The following is a 17,012-nucleotide window of genomic DNA, read 5'->3' as shown; positions in this document are numbered from 1 at the left end:
TTTTGACAAATACATTACATCATGACTCAAATATAGTTATGAAGACCGACACTAGTTACATTCTTCAACATTCGAAAACAATTAATATTATCTTTTATGGTTGATTACAATATCATATCATATTAATGTTATTATTACGCTGATAAGTGTTTCTTTGCAGGGTTGGGGTGGGTAGACACTATTCACCCCAACAAATCACAAAGTTACATTTTTGTCTGCCTCCCAATTAAAATATGACACATGGAGCAATTGAACTCAAACTTGTGACTGATCGAATCCAAATCTCGCGCATTCTCCATCTAAATTTTGAACACGTCGCATTGTATTTCATTGTCCATAATTATTATTGGTTTCCACATTCCCCTTCTTCCTATAGGCATTCCTTTACATCTCTTAGTGTAATTACTAGTATAATTTTTTTAAGTATAACCACATATTAGATTACTATTTCAAAGTGCTTTATGACTCTAAATTAAACCTTTATGAAAATTAAACCTTACCAAATATTCAATAGTGAAAATTCCTTAACTTTTAATATTCATTAATTAAATAATTAAATATTCATTAATTAACTAAAATATAATAATAAAAATAATATTAAATAATTAAATAAAATACTCAAATGTGTAAAAGAGAAAAGATAAATTATTGATTAAATAATCAGAGTGTTAAAGCGAAAATGGGGGTTATTTATTAATGGTTAATAACTATTTTATTTTATTCACCGTTAGGTGACAGCTAAGAGTTAGCTAAAATAAATTAAATAGAGGTTTTTTATTATAAATTAAATAGAGGTTTTTTATTATAATATTAATAATATTTGTACTTTTATTATTTTTTGTTTTAGTTTTTCTTTAATTTTAGAAATATTTTGGTTAATAGAATTATTATAACCGTTTTTGTTAAGTTTTTTAATTTCGATGATATTATATTTAATATATATTTTTAAATAAATATAAAATTTATTTATAAATGGTTAATTAATTGTGAAGATATTAATATTAGTTATTATTTAATGATGAAGATTGGTTTATTACTAGTTTAGATTTATTTTAATTTTGAATTTGCTAAGTTGGGAGAGGGATCAAACTTTTTTTTTATTTTAATTTGCATTATAAGATATTTGATCTTTCTAGGCATTTGGTACATTTGAAATTAAGATGAATCTAAATTGGTTTAATTATTCATTATAATTATAAATAAAATTATTAATTCTATTTTTATTCTATTTTTATTCCTATGTATTTTGACTGAGTCAAATATTTTATTAATAATTATAACTTATTTTATTATGTTGAGGAGTGCTCTCTAGCCCAATATGGAAGAGATGTTGTAATGTCCTCTTTTATTATGTAAACAATTTGACTTGGTCAAATTACATTAAAAAAATAAGAAATTATAACTATTGATTAAAACTTTTGACTCTATCAAATTACCTAAAAAAATAAATTATAATATACTTAATATTTGTAATATAATTAATAATTATAACTAACCTAGATTCATTTTTATTCGGGTCTACCAAGAGTTGAGAGGGATCAAATCTGGCTTGAAGTGCAAAGCTCTTTTATAGTGAAAAGAGATTCAATCTCTCTCTACACTAGGTAGATCCGAAGTAAAAATAGATCTAAATTGATTTTTATTTTATATAATTTAACCAAGCCAAAATACTTTAAAAAATAATATAAAACATTACATCTCTTCCATAATACACTCAAAAATATCTCACTTAATTACATTAAAAAGACATCACACCATTTTAAATGATTTATTAGTATTTAAAAAAAAAAATTAACTCAGGCTAATTGTTTTGGGTCATGAATTATTAATATATTTCCCTCATGAGGAAGAAAATAAGTTTTTAAACTATTAAAAGCACTTTTAAGTCTTATTTAAACATTTCAAAATGATTTTAATTTAAATTAATTATATAAAAGTATAAAATACCTACTCACGAATTTTTTGGAATTTAATATTTCTTTTTAAATATACAATATTTTTTTAAATTGGTAAATAAATTTATTTAAATAAAAATTTCAAAGATATAATATATTAATCAATATATGTTTAATATATACGAGGTATGGAAAGGAGGGTGATAGGGTATACTAAATCTAGTCATATTAAATGTTGGCATGGCATAATATTAGTTTTTTAATAAAGAAATTTATATTTTTGGAAAGGATTTATTTTTAGTGTGACTTTTTGGAATTTTTAGTGGTGGAATAAAGCGGAAAATTTTTGAGGTTAAATCTTGATTTGTGTTATTTAAACTAGTTTTTTTACTTTATATATAGATTCAACACCCTAATAAACCTCTAAGGTATTTTGATTGTGGAGGGTTACCCATGATTTCAATAAATTATGGTCAGGATTTAGAGAAATTAGACTAGAAAACCCACGTAAAAAACTTCCAAAAAATCTCACTAAAAACAACTCATTTTAAAAAAATAGTATTTAAATAGAAATTTAAAAATAACACTTCATCATATATATATATATGATACTCAAAATTTTTAGCGTTTTTTAACCAAAAACATAGCGAGAATATTTGAAATATTAATTACTTATTATTAGGGTTATTGACTAAATTACTTTATTGATTAAATTTATTGGAGTTGTGTTTAGTGCGATTTTTTGGAAGTGTTTAAGGTGAGTTTTTCCGGTCAAATTTCTCTAAAATACCACTGGAAGTTATTGAAACCACAAGTTTGATGGGTAATCCTATGCCCTGAAAGTGCCATAGAGGTTTTCAAGGGTGCTGAATCCGTATATACAATAAAATAACTAGTTTAAATAACACAAATCAAGATTTCACCTTAAATTTTCCATCGAATTCCAACAGCGCAAAGTCCAGAAAATTACAAAAAACAATTCCAAATTTATTTGTTACGGTCCAACTGATAAAAACATGTTATTTTAATAGTAAAGAATCAAGTTTAATCTTTACGTTTAATTTAATTAAAATAAAATTTGAGAAAATTATATGAATTCGAATTATTAAATATTGAGGTAAAAATAATTATATACGTTAATTATAAAAAAAATTAAATTAAATAAAAATTAAACAACGTATAAATAATAGTTAAGTTTGAGAGTCGAGTTTTTTATTTTAAAACTGTGTAGAATCTATATATATGTGTATAAATAAAAGAGTTTTATTTTAGAAGACACGTAATTATTTTAGAAATCCTTTTTCTTCTCTCCAAACAATTGAACAGTAATATATATAATAATAGTTAAATAATATTATTTATATGTATTGATATTAAAATTCTCAATTATTAATAAAATATTTTTAAATTAACAATTAAATAAATATATTGTTTTAAATAATTTTATTTTAATTTATTATTTGTTTAATAATAATAATATAATTTTTATTGTTAGAGATTTCTGGAATAACATTGTGTAATATGTGTGACTCACTTATGATACTATAGTATTTGGAAATCTCTAACAATATGATAAAGTGTGGAAGTCTCCAACCACTAATATAATTTCTATTTATATAAATAATTTTTTGTTATAAAATAATTTTCTTAATTTCTAATTTACTTTTTCACTATATTATCTATTACAAAATAATCTCTTTAATTTACTTTTTGACTACATTATTTAGCCATAGTCTAACTAGAAGTGTTTGATGGTGCTAAATCCATTTTCACTATCAAAACATCATTCAAACACTATCTCTACAAAAAAATTTGAAATATTTTCCCCGGATTGGGGCCACTTTTAACCATCCGGGCAATTCCTCAGCCTAGGGTAGCTCAAGTGGCAGTGGTCGTGGAAATGAAGTTCACTGAAGAGAAAGTCTTGGGTTCAAATGGTTTGCTACCCTCCCCTCTGGGTGAATAATGGACATGTAGTAACAAATTAATTTCGTCAGATCTTTTTTTTTTACCAATTTCTTTTATTATATTTTTCATCATATTTTACAATTTATTTCTTATTTTAATATTTTTATCATTTTGACCATCATTCCAGTGTTTATCCTTTCCTTATCTAAAGATTTGATAGCTCTCAAGCTATTTTATTTTTTTTTTAATCTTTTTTACTGTAATTTTAGTCTTTATCCTTTCCTTATTTAAAAGTTTGATTAACTGTCATGTTTACCATAAGTTTACTTTTTGATCCAACAATAATAGTTAAATTTTTAAATACAACAATTATTTTCTTTTAATGTTTACATAATTATAAGGTTGTGATCTTGGTAAGCATTGTCAAGTTGTTAAAACAAAACGCTTTTAATGTTTACATAATTATAAGGTTGTGATCTTGGTAAGCATTGTCAAGTTGTTAAAACAAAACGCTCCGAAGATGAAGGCCGGACCACTCCAATGTGTGAAGGTTAGAATTCAAATTACAGTATTCTTTGCTAAAGTTGTAACTGAAATTCAGTAATTCTCTACTCTTCTTATCATCTTTGTCTTCCCTTTGGGATAACCAATTTTTTATTTATTGAAAATGTGTTTTTGTGCGGCCACTTTTAACCATGCATTCCTTCGCCTCTTATTACAAATTAATCTGGTCAAATCTTTTTTTACCAATTTCTTTTATTATATTTTTTCATCATCTTTTACCATTTATTTCTTATTTTAATATTTTTGTCTTTTTTATCTTTATTCAAGTCTTTGTCCTTTCCTTATTTAAAGATTTGATCGCTCTCACACTATTTTAATATTTTTATCTTTTTTACAGTAATTTCAATCTTTGTCCTCTCCTTAATTAAAGATTTGATCAGCTCTCACGCTTACGATAGGTTTACTTTTTTATCATGATAATGGGAAGTGTCCCCTCTAATCATCCCACTTGTAAAACTTCTACACAAGGCATATCAACAATAATAGTTGAATTTTTAAATACAAAAGTTATTTTCTTTTATATATTTCACATGTTTACATAATTATAAGGTTGTGATCTTGGTAGGCATTGTCAAGTTGTTAAAACAAAATGCTCCGAAGGTAAAGGCTCGAATTCTACCAAATCTGTTAAGGTTAGAATTCAAATTACATTATTCTTTGTTGAAGTTGTAATTGAAATTTAGTAATTTTTTACTCTTCTTGTCAACCATCTTTTCCATTTCGGATAATCTTTTTTTATTTATCAAAAGTGTATTTTTGCTCGAATTCCCCCACTTTTAACTATTTGGGCAATTCCTCCGCCTCTTATTACAAATTAATCTCGTCAAATCTTTTTTTTTACCAATTTCTTTTATTATATTTTTGCCTATCGGGCAATTCCTCCTCCTCTTATTACAAATTAATGTCGTCAAATCTTTTTTTGACCAATTTCTTTTATTATATTTTTGCATCATCTTTTACCTTTTATTTCTTATTTTAATATTTTTATCTTTTTTACATTTCAGTCTTTGTCCTCTCCTTATTTAAAGGTTTGATCAACTCTCAGTGTTTGTCCTCTCTTTATTTAAAGGTTTGCTGAGCTCTCACGCTTACTATAGATTTACTTTTTGATCTCTAATAATGGGTCGAATATCCACCCAAACACCCAAACCATCTCAACTCTCAGTCTTTGTCCTCTCTTTATTTAAAGGTTTGATGAGCTCTCACGCTTACCATAGATTTACTTTTTCATCTCTGATAATGGGTCGAATATCCACCCAAAACACCCGAACCATCTTACAGGTAAAACTTCTACACACCGCATATTCAACAATAATGGTTGAATTTTTAAATACAAAAATTATTTTCTTATATATTTGAGATGTTCACATAATTATAAGGTTTGCAGATGCAGATGATTGCGACAGCGTTCTTCCTCTGTTTCTCGTTTGATTCGGGTGGAGAGTTTGAGGGGGCGGTGAAAGAGTGGCTTCATTTGTTGCTCTCTTCCTCATTTTGTGGCTCTCCTTCGGTATTGGGCTGTCAGATCATGATGCTCTTCCTTCAGATGCTTGTCTGCTTGGTTTCTTGGTGCCTCTTCTGCACCTTTTAGCTGGGTTGCCTTGTCTGGGGGGCAATATTGGCCTTTCGGGGCTTTATTTGGGATCTGTTTTAGCAGATTTGCATGTGGCTCGGTCCACGTTTATGGGTTGCCTTGTCTGGGGGGCAATATTGGCCTTTCGGGGCTTTATTTGGGATCTGTTTTAGCAAATTTGCATGTGGCTCGGTCCACGTTTCTGCATTTGCTTCTTGCATATGCTTTATATAATCTTCTTTTATGAATATATTACGTTTTTTCTTCTGAAAAAAAAAAAAAAAAAAATTGTGATCTTCATAGGTATTGTCAAGTTGTTAAAACAAAACGGTGCGAAGGCGAAGGCTCGAATTCGACCAACTTTGTGAAGGTTAGAATTCAAATTACAGTATTCTTCGGTGGTCATATTTGAAATTCAGTGATTCTTTACCCTTCTTATTATCCATCTCTTCCCTTTCGGAAAGTGTCATTAGGGATTCATTTTGTTTAATATTTATTTTTATATTTTTTCAAATTACAGTATTCTTTGTTCAAGGCGTAATTGAAATTAGTAATTCTTTATTCTTCTTATCATTCATCTCTTCCCTTTCGAATAACCATTTTTTTATTTATGGAAAGTGTCATTAGGGATTTATTTTGTTTAATAGTTAACTTTTTATATTTTTCCCTTGGTGTTAGGTTGATATTGTTTTCATTTTGTTCATTGAAATAGAATATTATTTGTTATTAAAAAGATTGTTAAATGGTTTGTGTTAAGGTTTATATGTTGTTAATTGGATTTTTTTAAGTAATGGGGAGAAATGATTATTATCTTTTTTACCCATTTAATTTTGATAAAGTGATATGAGTTTATATGTTGTTAATTGGATTTATTTTAAGTAACACGGAGAAATGATTATTATTTTTTTCACCCAAATTCAATTTTGACAAAGTGACATGAGTTGATATCAAGTATATTGTTGGTCTTGAGTTTAGAAGGATATCTTACTCTTGCTTAGAGGATGTGGGCCTTCAGGTACCTTATCTTGCCTATAGGCTCGAAGATGTGGCGCTTAGGGTATCTTACCTTGCTTATGGGCTAGAGGATAGGGTGCATAGAATAACTTACCCTTGCACAACAACTAAGGATGAGGTGCTTTGTTATATGAAAGTGGTGCTTAGAGCATCTTACCTTGCTTGTGGGATAGAGGAGGGGGTGCATAGAATATCTTACCCTTGCCCAACGACTAATGACTAATGATGGGGTGCTTTATTATATAAAAAGAGAGTCGAAAGTGGGTGTTTTTCACACCCTACTCTAATACCATAGAATTGGAGATTGTAACATATAATATATACCATTTCATTCCTCCAGTATCACTAGGGCTCTAGTACTGAGCCAAGCAAAGCAAAATTGAGCTACAATAATACATATATTCGCGTAAAAGATAAACTAACAAAACATCATAACATTGTTTGAAAAATAAACAAGTTGTCACCCACAATAGACCTTGAAACAGAGTACATGGTGGAATTTTTAGTCCATAATGATAGCTAGTGAAATGGAAGAAGAGTTAGCGTGAGGAGAGACTTGATTTGGAGCATTGATGACTGCAAGCACCTCTTGTTGCTCATTGGATTCAATTTTTGAATCAGAGACCACATAATGCTCTACCCAAGTTAATTTAAGCACAATATCATCCAAGTTATACCCGATATCTCTCAGTATTCCCTTGATCTCCTCTTGACCATCAAACAACTTGTAGCTGTCTACTTGCTTATCTCGAATTACCATGCTTAGTAGAGTTTTTGGTTGTCAATGGAGACTAATAGGATGAAGGAAGTGAATCCTCTCTTGTGAAACTTCCTACTAGGTGTGGAACCCACTTGAGGTTGTTTCTTCTAATCTTCGAATCAGAAAAGTAAACACGATCATTGAACTCCTTAACCTCGAATTGAAGAATCTTCTTTTGGAACTCTAAAGGAGTTGCATCAGAAAAATTGGCCATAGATTCCCATCCAAATAGATGTTGACATTGCATAGAGGATGACCCATGTGTGCCACCCTTACGACTAGGAAGTTTTTTCGAGAAGCCATATAGGCAATTGACCTGCAAGGAGAGAAAGAGAGATTGTAGAAGATTGACCAATGTAGATGGATTGAACAAAGGGAGGGAAGGAGCCCCAAACAATAGAGGTCGTGAACCCTAAAGTGACACAAGAGATAAAATTATGTGGATGGAGGACGAAAATTAGAAACCCACAATACTGTTAGACCGAAACCTGTACTAGTTTCCCATAAACCCAAACTTTATGAGCACCTTTTACTAAAAGAGCTATAAAGACTTGCAAGGTTGAGAATTTAACAAAACCATATTCACTGTCAAAACCAAATGGAGATGGTATCTGGGTACCACACTCCACAGAACAACACTTGGCAGTTGAACGAAATCTCGGTAGGGTTGGAGTTCTGAGGAGCCATTGAGGGTAATATTGCCACCAATTCAAATGACGAACCCGACCCCAAATTATGAAGAAAGAGCACAAAGAACATTGACACCTATGGAGAAGAAACGAATGAGCCAAAAAAAAAAAAGTAATGACCAAACCTCTGAGAGGCTAAGACGCAACCATACAGTGACTACCTAAGGAAGATGCAAGAAAAGAAAACCTCTGCACCACCCAGTATACACTTTTCTTATCCACAATGAATAAATCAACGATTGTTGATATGCACTAGCAACAACCTTAACACAATATTTTTGCTACCCTGGGTCCATGCCCATGCAGATATAACAAACCAAGGGCGTGTGAGGCCAATCATATTGATTGAGATGATCAACAAGAGGGCTCATTATGGCGAGCCAAGTGTATAGTGTAAACCAATACTCTACCTTCCCAAACCCCTTGAGCATGATAAGCTCATAAATGGGATTACCTTAGCTGTAAGGGATTTCTTAATCCACAAACAATACACCATGAGAGGGGCATCCCATCGGAGAGAAAACATAATGCATTTTGTTACAAAGTAAACTAACATACACAAAACCACATCCTCCCACTTGCTCACATTTAAGTCGATTGGACCCGAGCTTGTGTGAAAACGCTAGGGAACTGTGATTTTTCCACGCTATGGGCATGTGATGCCAAGTGTAGAGCAAGGATATAACACCGATGGTCACCACCCTATTAACCAACCATGAAGTTCACAAGTCAATAATTACTTCAACCATGGAAAACTAGCACTAGAAAATTGCCTTCCCATTTTACCACTTGTCGAACCCAAGTTTCCTGTTATACCTCCCACAGGGAGTCAAAGCACACCCATCAGGGACTTGTGCACCCATTAAGATTTTATGCTGCTCAAGTCAGTGCTTCAATTCTTATACATCCTCTATCTGAGTCATCACCGACCAAGACTCATCGAAGGTTACGTGTGCTAAATTTGGAAACTAGGGCCAAACTCCATGTGGGTCACCTTATTTATGGTAGCTGATATTTTTCTTGGATTCCTCTCTTCGAGAGGTGTAGGATTGATCTAAAGATCATCCGATTCTGACATGTATTTAGGGAGATATGAATTTATTTATATTATTTGATAATTTGTCAAGGTCATCTAGCAAGCAAATTACCCCTAGCTCAACCTCAACATTGCATTTAAATAGAGGAGACCTCAAGTCATTTGACACACATCACTCATGATCTCTCTCTCTCTCCACTCGTTTGGGTTTGTCCTCTCACAAGGAGGATGTAGTGGAAAGGGAGACATATAGCCGCAATCAAGGGAGACATATAGCCGCAGTCAAGGGAGACATCTAGCTGCAGTTGAAGGGAGATCTGGCCACAGTCAAGGAGGCCTAATACACAACAAAAGGAAGGCTCCAATCTGCAACAAAGGAGGCCTTAAACCGCAACAAGAATATGCCCTAATCCGTAGCAAGAGGGAGACCCTAAACCACAACAAGAATATGCCCTAGACGCAGCAAGAAGGAGCATTCAACGTGAGTGAAATAAGGCTGTTCTGAAGCCATTTCAAGAAGGCTGAAAGGCTAAAAGCAGGCCAAGTTAGAGGAGTTAAGGAACAAATCTATTGGGGTATCGTTGGAGGGACAAGGAATAAGCTTATGCAGCCTGGAAGCTACAAGAAGATTGTGTGTTAGGCCGTAGTCCATAACATCACAGTCAAGGATTGCGTAGGGATGTTTGAGGGCTTATATATGCCCATATCAACAACATAGCCAAGGATTCGTCCTGTGAGGTAACACCGCAGAGATTAAAGGTTGTTTTGATGACTGTTGGAGGACTGTTACAGTAGTGTTTGGTTACCTAACCAATCATCATGATGACAACAACAAAACTATTGTTGATTGTGTGGAGAATGAGGGTTGAAGGTTGATGCCCTAACTTATGAAGCAGTGGCAGCTAGTGCAACAAGAAGACATTAGAGTTCTGGGAGATGTATTGGGTCAAGGTTTGACCATGTTTGGCTCAGTTTAATGAACATCCTGTTTGTGCCATATGAATGATCTTAAAAGGCAGATTATGTCATGTTTGACTATCATTGACTTCTCTAATCAAGTCTTTATCGTTGCTGTCATAAAATATTAGTTTCGTATATTTGTATTATCTCTCTCTCTACTGAACTATTGAAGATTATAAGAAGAATTGATTAAGGGTTCCCCACATTGGGGTTTGTCACTGGCTGGTGCCACATCTTGTGTCCTCTTGTCTTGGCTTGTTTTCTACTGTTTATGTTTATGTTCTATCTGCGTTTTACTATCATGCTTATGTGATTGCTAATCTGGATATTGATATTGAGCTAACAAGAAAATTGAAGTAAATTTCTCTTAAGCATAGAACATACCAAAAATTAACAACGTGTCTCTTTGATTTGCCCCAATTCGCCATTGCATCAGCCACCTTATTGCCTTCCCATCGCATATGAATATGAGTAACATAATTGAAATTGGAAAACAAATATTTAATGTTGCTGACCACATCATGAAGGTGCCAACTGTGAATTAATTTATCTGTCGTCTACCCAAGTATCAATTTGCGTAGACATTGGATGACTAGCTGGGAGTCCCCATGAACATGTACCAAACGAAACCCTTCTGTGATAGCTATTTGCAGACCTTTCTCAAGTGCCAAGAATTCTGCAAGATTATTAGTTGTTGTCCCACATGAAAAAACAAAGATATGTAATGGGTCTGAATTCTCGTCCTTGAAAATACCTCCATAACCCGACAATCCTGAGTTTCCCTTTGAAGCTCCATCAAAGCTCAATTGGATGAAAGCTTTTGGAGGTGGCAAAAATGAATTCTCATTTTTACACTTTCATCCATAATCACAGATGGAGGAGTAACAAACATATTGGGATGAATATCAAGGCCTTTTAATATGAGGGCCTCATATTCGTCAACTTTCCAATCCTCCCAAATAGGGGGGGTACCAACATTGTTTCTCTAATGTTTTTTAGAAAAACTTATTGTAAAAGTGGTAGAGGTTTGTCTTTCCCTTCAAAGATTCTCAATTTTCACTCCTTCCATGAGGTCCACATAGTAAAGCCCAGGGCTAGATGTTAAGCTCATAAGACCACTGAATTTTTGTACTTATGATCAAACCATTGATCTATCCATGTTTTAATATTTGTGAAACTAGGAAAAATACACTTAAAAATTTGTTAGTCAAAACCCCACAAACTCTTGGTGAAAGGGCAAGTAACTAGAAGATGCTTTGTTGATTCTTTCGCTTGGAAACATAACGTACAAAGTGATGGGCCCTCAAAACCTTTCCTTCTTAGATGATCCCAAGATAATGAAAGTCCCTAAGCAATCAAACAAAGAAAAGTTGATATCTCAGGCCATCCAAATGCTTTCCACAATCTCATCCATAGGGTAGTCTTCTCATGAAGCTTAAATCCAGCTATCAAAGAACAAGCTTCTTTTAGAGAGAAGGTTCCTATTGATTACCGCCCCCAATGGAGGATGTCCTGATTTTAGGAAACTCGTATCAATCTCTTTTCAAGTACTCGTTGATATTCCTCCCATAGGTGAGTATTGCCAACAAGATCCCAATCCCCCTTATCTTTCCAAAAGTCGGCCACCCTAAAAGCCCCTTGTGTTTTTGTTAGAGTTTTTATGGCTTGTAGCTTCTCATTCCCCTCCAAAGGTGGATATTGTTGTGAAGATTCCTCCTAGAAGGATGTTGTCATTCCTCTTTTGACCTCCCAAAAAGCATAGTTTTTTACAAAATCCTTACCCTCCTGCGCCCAATTCCATACACCAGATCCTTTGATTGTTCCTTCAAAGCGTAATTGCTTCTCCCTGCGATTAGAGGTAAATATTTTCATATTTAGATTTGCTTCCAAACTCGTGGACCACCCTGAACCCAAAGCCACCACAACTTCATAGCATAAACAAAACTAATGAGGTGAAGATCTCTAGGCCCAACCCTCCCAATGACTTTTGTGTGACCAGTTTGTTCTAACCAACCAAGGCCCAATTTCGAACTTTGGTACTCCAAATATACCGTAGTTGTTAACACACTGTAGTTGGAATGGGAATTACCAATAATTGATAGTTAGGCATTGCTTGTAAGACTGCTTTGGTCAATACTATGTGACTAGGGAAATTGAGTGTCCTGAAAGCCTAATTGTTGCCTTTGTGTCTAGTTCTTTTTATGATGTCTTCCCATGTGATAACCCTATTGTGGTGCAGAACCAGAGGTACACCCAAAATACTTAGAAGGCAAGTGGCCTCTATTGAAACCCAAAGTTCGAGTTAACATAAGTTGGATGATCTCCGAGTAGTTGAAGAAAAGAATATTTGTCTTATTATTATTAATCATTGTACTTGAGGCTTCCATAAAGATTTGCTGGAGTCTCCCTATTCTTTTCACCTCCAAGTAGGTAACCTGAATAATATGACATCATCAACAAATTGTTGGTGGGAGATAGGTAGATCTGTCCCATACATGCAAAGACCATAGCACATGTCCCAATTCACAAGCTTTACTGAACATACAACAAAGACCTTCCATAACTAGTATAAAGAGAAAGGGCGATAAAGGATCTCCCTACTTCAACCATTTGGAAGGTTGAAAAGTATAAGAAGGAGAACCATTAATTAATATGGAAAGGAACACAAATGAAATGAGAGATGCTACCCGTGATATCCATTGGTCCGAAAATCCATAGCCTCGTAGAACCTGGTATAAGTATGTCCAGCGTAAAGGGGTGTCCCCCTTCTGCCTTTGTATTCATTTTGAGGACCTCCTTGTCGAACGTTCTTTAGTTTTTCGTAGCATGTGAACCAAAAATGTAGAAAATAAAACCCTAACCCTACTACCAGACTCTCAAAGACCCAAAATCAAATTCACTCTCCAACCATTCCACCCATAAATTTGTATTGTCTTAAAAAAAAAATATCACATTTCACTTTTATTTGGAAGGCTTAATTTTATGTTTTTCTATATAAAAAAAACGGTGATTTAGATGTTTTGGTGGTTATATTTTAAAGGAGCCATTGGAGATGTGTTTTAGTGATAAATAATTATTTAATAAAACAATATTAGTGTGGATGTTGATTTCTTTGAAAAGTTTATTTGCTTGTAGGTTTATTTTATTTCTTATGTATTTTAAATTTGGACAAAGACTGTATTATTTTCAGTGAACATATAAATGTTTTTTTGTTTTTGTTTGTTTGTTTGTTTTTGTTTTTTAATGATTATTGGTTTGTTATTAGGGAAACTACATTAGTAGCACAAATGTATAGTTTTAGTGCATATTAAATTGTGCAACCATAGTAACAAAACCAAAAAGATAGGAGAGTTTTGATTTATTGAGAAAACTATGAGCCTACATCTCCTATGATTGCAACTTTGCTACTACTACTATGCATATCATAATTGATCAAAGACAACATTTATTTGGATGGTGAGTCTAGGATGGTGTTTCAGACTTTAGTGTCCTCCTCATAATTGGAAAACTCAAGATTGGCTAACTTCTTGGCCAACACAAATACTTGATCAATACCCCTTCACTTCATCAATGTAAAGTAGAATCACTTGTTGAATTTTTTAGCATTCAACTAATAATTTTCCCATTATTGCTTTTAGTTTCCAATATCGATCGTTGGTCTAATAATATTTGGTCTATCTAGTTTTGGTATTCCTGATATCTGGAAACCAACTTCCCACCACTTCTTCTACTTCGACATCAGAGATGAACCTTCTTTCTATCCTTACTTATCTTTCCACATTTTGAATTTATCTTATGATTTGGAGGGCGGGGCGGGGGGAGGGGCAGGCAAGTGGTATTTTACATATAGGTGGATCATGAACATTTTGCCAATTTTTTAGCTCTTGAACTTGAAGGGTGATAAATTCCCCTTCACCCTTGATGACCCTCAAACCCAACAATTTGAGACATCACTACATAGAGAGTAGGAGAGCTTGACAGACCAAAGCCAAATAAAACAAAGATTGAGGTTGAAACACAAACATAGAGGGTGGAAAAAACAAAGGAAAAAAGGGTGGTGGAACCAAAGGAGGAAAAGCCAAATAAGACTCAAAGAGGTGCTTAGAAAAAGAGAAAGACTCGGGAGAGTGAGGAGACCCATGAACTTCCTTGAGCATCAAACTAGAGGGGAAAGGTAAAGATAACTCTTCTTAGAAATTAGATCAGAGCATGTGCCTTCCCACTAAAAATGGGAGTAGGATCCAATGCTTGCAAAGGGTCTCGAGCCTCAAGAATATTCCTAGGAGGGACACCACAACTACAAGTTAGAGCATCAAAACATAGAGTTATAACAGTAATAACTTACGAGGATAAAAATTTCCTTTCAAACATATAAAAACACCAATAACATAAAAGCTAGGAGAACTAAGTACTTAGAGAGCCATTACCGAGAAACTATTAGTGTTCGTACCAAAGACCATTGAATCAGAATTACATGCCAAAGGGTAATCAATGTTGCATGAGAGACATGGGATAGATATGAGATCCATGAGCTTCCCTGTGGGCTAGACCAAAAAGGAAAGGCAGAGAAATATTTGTCCAAACTCCAAAGTGAATCTTGCTTCTTCCCACCTAAAATGACATTGAAGCCAAAGCTCATGAGAGAATCCAAGCCACCTAAATATTCCCAAGAAAGACAACACTACCTCAAGCCCAATCATAGTAACCCATACTCACAATACAAGTTTGACGATTAAAACAAAATACAAGCTTTTCAATTATACAAAAATACAAATTACCTCACCAAAAACTTTTATAATGCCGAATATCTAAACATTCATCCCCTTCATATCTAAGTTACTATAACTATCACAATCCATATTTCACAATTCTTATTAAACATTCATACTTATATACAACTTTTTTTTCCAAAAAATCTCCATAAGACTCTCATTCAACGATAAAAATGAATTGATTACCAATTTAGAAAACATTAAACTCAAATTTAATTAAAAAATAAAAATAAAAATTGGTTAAAACAAATGCGGACATCCCGGAGCAGAAGTCCTAAGCGCCTAGAGAAAGTCAAGCTTGAACCCTGAGAAAAATTAGAAAACAAAACCTATGCTTGAACCGAGAAAAATTAGAAAACAAAAACCTGTAAATAACGTATTTGCCTTTTTCTATAATTAACAATGGAGATATTTTTTGTTTCTAGTAAATGCTATACATTTTTGTCCAAAGAGACCGAGCAGAGGCGGAAGAGGAGTTTCAGATGTTTTTGTCCGAGGAGTTGATTAACCCCGTTGGCATAGGCATAGCCTAAGAATCTTCCTCTTCGTTTTTATACATAATAATTCAAACATCCGGTCTCCCTTCCCTCGATTCATTCGTTCGGACTTTTAACCAATAGCCAATAGACGTACTCGCTTCAAAACCAAGTGTGTACAGATTCAGGTTTGATCCAGGTGGGATTTTAAATCCTTCGTCCATATTTTGGTTTTTACATCTAATTATGGGGATGTTTTGACTCGGGTTTTAGCCATTTACTGATTTGGGTATCATTTGTTCGGTGGTAATAAATTGTGTTTTCAGGTGTGCAGAGGTGCTGCAGCTGGAGAAGGCTTTGGGTTTTTTTTTTTTTCCGAACATATAGCAGGTTGTTGTGATTTTGCTCGGCTTGAAGATGAAGTGGGAAAAAGTGAAGTTGAAGACGAAGCTGAAGACGAAAGAGACTCCAGAGGGTAAAAAATCCCCTGGAAGGAAAGGTGGTATAATGGGTCCGGGCAAGAGATGGGGCCACACTTGCAACTCGGTCAAGAATGGCCGCTTTCTCTATGTTTTTGGTGGCTATGGCAAGGACAATTGCCAGACAAACGATGTTCATGTCTTGGATTCGGGTAAGGCCATGTAGCCATTCTTGTTTTCCAGTGACATGTTATGTTTTTGAATGTTTGAACTTATACCCATATGATGAAGGCTGGTCAATGTGCAGAGTTTTGATCACTTCGGAGATGGGATGAAACCGATGCTGATGTTTTTGGGCTTTTGGGTTTTATTTGTGGGTTTAGGCAAGTAGACATGGAGTAAGCCTATGGTGAAAGGAACCCCGCCCTCTCCCAGGGACAGCCACAGCTGTACCACTGTGGGAACAAACTTGTTTGTATTTGGTGGCACAGATGGGAAGAACCCTCTACGGGATTTGCATATGCTGGACACTAGTAAGTTCTAAACCCTCACTCAGACAAATTCTGTGCAGGACTTATAGTCTACTGGGTGCAATATTATGGTTCAAATGCAGGATTGAAGTGCATAATAAACTTATTCTAAGATTTTAGGTGGATGAAGCAAGATTTAGGTGCCAGTGTAAATATTTTCTGTCATGAAATCAGAAATAGACACAATAAGACACGCTGATATAGATCAAATGTATTTTAATCTCATCTGTTCGTGGTAATTAAAAATGGATCACACCAAATATTTATACGGTTCTCACTCTTGCCAGGCGCAGGCCTTAGCAAGGTGAACATATACATTGGTTGTACAATCCTAGCCACTAGACTCTTAACGTTTGGGATGTAAGTTTTCTTCCGCTTGACTTGTAACAAATGCGAAATGTACCCACAACTTGCAA

The 17,012-nt window shown here is 33.7% G+C and overlaps 1 pseudogene across 1 annotated transcript in view; it reads left to right on the top strand.

The window, feature by feature from the left end:
- Positions 1–15,512: 15,512 nt before the first annotated feature.
- The window catches only part of LOC149266179 (uncharacterized), a 209,289-nt pseudogene continuing 207,789 nt past the window's right edge, over positions 15,513–17,012 (top strand). Inside the window, exons 1-3 of the transcript XR_016260118.1 lie at positions 15,513–15,846; positions 15,974–16,278; positions 16,450–16,599. The product of XR_016260118.1 is annotated as an uncharacterized LOC149266179 (transcript). The remainder of the gene's footprint in view (positions 15,847–15,973; positions 16,279–16,449; positions 16,600–17,012) is intronic.

This window comes from Pinus tabuliformis, chromosome 6 (assembly GCF_031772625.1).
Source record: "Pinus tabuliformis cultivar Carrire ecotype Pingquan chromosome 6, CPIR1, whole genome shotgun sequence".
Classification (NCBI taxonomy): Eukaryota; Viridiplantae; Streptophyta; class Pinopsida; order Pinales; family Pinaceae; genus Pinus; species Pinus tabuliformis.
Note: the sequence above shows the minus strand (reverse complement) of the source record. Positions and strands in the feature narration are given on the sequence as shown.